Below are 4,569 nucleotides of genomic sequence, written 5' to 3' on the forward strand. Positions count from 1 at the left end.
CTTAAATCAGCTCAAGCTCAGTGTGTATTGGCTCATTAGTCATTTTTTATTGTTTCCATGTAACCAATAAACATGTATATCTGAATCATTGGTTAGATTTGTGGATGATTCTTAGTTTCCATGATTCAAAATTAATTCTGAATAAGGTCTGGTCAATCTTAAAAGAAATCAATTCTGAATATTCATTAGAATGATTGTTCCTGAAGCTGAAGATCCAATACTATAGCCACCTGATGAGAACTGATTTACTGGAACCACCTGGATGCTGAGAAACATTGAAGACAAAAGCAGTGGGAGGGTTGGGGGTGGGCAGAGGATGCGTGTATGTATGCATGTGTGTATATATATATGCTAGCCATAAAAAGTAATAAAATAATGTCATTTATAACAATATAGATGGACCTAAAGATTATCCTAAAGTGAAGTAACTAAGGCAGAGAAGAACAAATATCACATACTTATATATGCTTGTATATATTTCCAAGATAACTTTTTAGAGACATTAATGATTCTCTATTCCTCTTTATTATTTTGAACTTTTTCATTAAAGCATAGAATAATACTTTTCATCACTTTGTATAATGAGAAATAGAATTATACTCAAGTCTTAGTACTCATGCAAAAACTTTGTCTACATTTTTACAGAGCAGATTTTCTGAATTACTCTTTTCAAAGCCTCCATTAGCTCCTTGTTTCTCAGGCTATAGATAACAAAGTTGAGCTTTGGTGTTAGGATGATATAAAGACAGCCAGAGCCTTGTCCTCTGTTGGAGGGATCATGAGTGTAGATAAGTGTAAGCAAAGGGTGCATAGTAGAAAGACACCACAGTAAGATGGGGGAAGCAGATTGAGTAGGCCTCTTTTCTCCCTTCTGCTGAGTGCATGTGATTGGCAGCAAGGAGAACACGACCATAGGAACATACAATACCAATGAAAGGCAACACAAGGAAGAGGATGGTACTCACAAATACTGTGTACTCATAGATCCAGGTGTCCATGCAGGCCAAAGTCAACATGGCTTGAACATCACATAAATGATCGATGGTCCTGGATCTACAATAAGGGATATGGAGGGCATATGTGGTGTGGGCGTGAGAGTTGACAGAGCCCATTATCCAAGATCAACACTCACACTCTTCTGCTGATTCTTATGGGATAGTAAAGAAGAGAGCAAGTGGTCACATAACGATCATAAGCCATAGATGTCAATATCAATACTTCTTCAACTGCTGACATCAAGAAAAAGAAACATTGAATCCAGCATCCAGTGAATGAGATTGCTTTGTTTCCCAATAAAAAATTGGAAGCCATTTTTGGGACAGTGTTGGAGATGTAATTTAGGTCAAGGAAGGAGAGCTGACTAAGTAGGAAATACATGGATGGTGTGTGGAGACGCATGTCTGGAAAGATGAGAAGGATCATTGACAATTTGCCAAAAAGAGCCTTTAGGAAAATAAGAAAAATGAGAGTAAAAATAAACAGATCAATTGTTGAGGTGGGGAGCAACCCCAATTAGATGAAATCATTTGATGTTTGATTACGGTTTTCCAAATCATACTGATATGCTTTTTTTTCCCCCTAAAACCAGCAGATATAAAAGTAATTAAGTGTAAAACCATAAAATATAGTACTAAATTATTATTTTAGTCCATTATTTAATATTTACAACTCATAAAAAAGAACTGATGCTATCTATATTGAAAAAAAAGCATATGTTATATTTTGAAACTGAGTTTAAAATTTGAAAACACAAATATATTTGGCCAAAGTGTTTTCCCAGGTATCTTTATTTTCTTAAATTATTATGTCATAATTAGGAAAAGTATGTGTCATTGTCTTATAAAACTCAAGCAACAAATTCAGATGCCATATATGTTCATAGGAAATCAATATAAATTATCTTATAGAAAAAAATTGCTATAAATTAATTTTTATTAACATTAAGAAATGATTTGTCTTACATATTCAATCCCTAAGGCTTACAGCAACCTATCAGCTCATATTGAGAAGAAATGTTTCTTTCTTCAGAATTTTTTACACAGGAATGACAAATCAAGCCTACATAAAGCCAGATAATATCTGGTTGGCTTCTTGTCCTTTTGGCTAACATCAAGTGTAGTATGGGGGCTTCCCACATGGCACAGTGGTAAAGAATGAGAGATGAAATGTTTAGATCCTTTTGAAAGAAGAATTTGGAAAGAGGAACAGTCAGTTACTTAAACAGAAAAAATAAATTGAGAGTCTTCTTATGGAGGTGGGTGGAGGAAATCTCCAGAGGCATTTTACGTCAACAAAGACTACACAGTCTCTAATGCCTTAGCTATAAATATTAATCTAGAACCAAATTTTTTCCAGACATTAAAGGTATGTTTCAAAATGAAAGAGGAAGCTAAACACATGGGCACACACTCTCAATACAAACACACACACACATATTCACACCCACATTCAAACACAAATATATGTGTTAAAATAATTGCAAAATGCAAAAACAAAACATATTTTTAAAGTAAGAATTGTCTCTTAAAAGAAGTATGAGATATTATTGATTCACAATGTAAATATCATTACATATATAAAGTCATGTAACAAAGCCTTTTGCAAATTAAAAAATAATAATCAATTAAAAATTAAAGTTTCAAAGTGGGAAAAAACCTACAGAAATAATTTTAAAAAACAGCAGTACCATTTTTAAATTTTTCTAGATTCCATCAGTTCAGTTCAGTTCAGTTCAGTCACTCAGTCATGTCCGACTCTTTGCGACCCCATGAATTGCAGCACGCCAGGCCTCCCTGTCCATCACCAACTCCCGGAGTTCACTCAAACTCACGTCCATCGAGTCCGTGATGCCTTCCAGCCATCTCATCCTCTGTCGTCCCCTTCTCCTCCTGCCCCCAATCTCTCCCAGCATCAGAGTCTTTTCCAATGAGTCAACTCTTCGCATCAGGTGGCCAAAGTACTGGAGTTTCAGCTTCAGCATCAGTCCTTCCGAAGAACACCCAGGACTGATCTGCTTTAGAATGGACTGGTTGGATCTCCTTGCAGTCCAAGGGACTCTCAAGAGTCTTCTCCAACACCACAGTTCAAAAGCATCAATTCTTTGGTGCTCAGCTTTCTTCACATATATATGCATTAATATATGATTTTTTTTTCTCTTTCATACGTCACTTTGTATAATTGGTTCATAGAGAACAGACTTATGGACACAGTTAGGGAAGGGGACAGTGAAATGAATTGAGAGCATAGCATTGACATATATGTATACTATATGCATGCATGCTAAATCACTTCAGTCATGTCTGACTCTGTGTGACCCTGGGGACTGTAGCATGCCAGGGTCCTCTGTCCATGGGATTCTCTGGGCAAGAATACTGAAGTGGGTTGCCATGCCCTCCTCCAGGAAATCTTCCCAACCCAGGATCAAACCTGTGTCTTTTATGTCTCTTGTGTTAGCAGGCAGGTTCTTTACAACTACCACCACCTGAGAAGCCCATATAAACACTACCCTTGTAAAGTAGATAGCTAGTGGGAAGCTGCTTTACAACACAGGGAGTTCAGTCCTGTGCTCTTTGACAATCTACAGAGGTGGGATGGGGGAAGGGAGGCAGAGAGGCTCAAGATAGAGGGAATAAATATTATGCATACTTATGGCTGATTCAGATCATTGTATGGCAGAAACCAGCACATCAGAAACTAAAAAATAAAGCAATTATCCTCCAGTTAAAAATACTTTTTAAAAAAAAGTAAAAAAAGACTTTACCAAGAGCAGTCTTCCTCTCTGTAGGAAGAAGCATATATCCAGCCAGGAGTCACTGAGGGGAGCTGAAATCAGTTCAATCTTAAAAGCAATAGAGAGGCAGAGTCAATCCTGCTTACTTCTGTCAAGCAAGGCATGGAAGGCAGAGCAAATGCAAGACTCTTCACCACTGCTGTTGAAGGTAAATACATAGAGCTCATTGGCAGAAAAAAGTCAACAGGAACTGGGATGTTTCTTGGGAAGGGAAGGGAAGTCTTCAATTGAGAGAAGCTTAAGGTATAAATAAGAAGTATGTATAAGAACTGACAACCTCTCTGAGATAGCACGTTAGTGGTAAAAAGTCTGCCTGACAATAGGAGATGCAAAAGACATGGGTTCAATCCCTGGGTTGAAAAGATCCCCTGGAGTAGGAAATTCCAGGATTCCAGAAAATTCCAGTAGGAATTTCTAGGATTCTTGCCTGGAAAATTTCATGGACAGGGGAGCCTCACAGGTTACAGTTCACGGGGTTGCAAACAGTTGGACATGACTGAGTGACTAACACCTTTGCTTTTTCACTGTATAGCACAGGTAACTCTGCTCAATATTCCAAGCAACCTAATTGGGAAAATACTTTGAAGAAGAATAGATACATGTATCAGTCAGTCAGTTCAGTGGCTCAGTCATGTCTGACTCTGCGATACATATATATGCATAAGTGAATCACTTTGTACACCTGAAACTAACAACATTGTTAATCAACTATATTAAAATATAAAATAAAAATTTATATAAAAAAAAGAATTGGAGGACTCACCCTTTGTAATTCAAAA

At 37.0% G+C, this 4,569-nt stretch overlaps 1 pseudogene; it reads right to left on the reverse strand.

Annotated features, from left to right (window-relative positions):
- Positions 1 to 631: 631 nt before the first annotated feature.
- LOC133252113 (olfactory receptor 2L2-like) lies at positions 632 to 3,948 on the reverse strand (annotated as a pseudogene).
- Positions 3,949 to 4,569: the final 621 nt, after the last annotated feature.

Source organism: Bos javanicus, chromosome 7 (genome assembly GCF_032452875.1).
Source record: "Bos javanicus breed banteng chromosome 7, ARS-OSU_banteng_1.0, whole genome shotgun sequence".
NCBI lineage: Eukaryota > Metazoa > Chordata > Mammalia > Artiodactyla > Bovidae > Bos > Bos javanicus.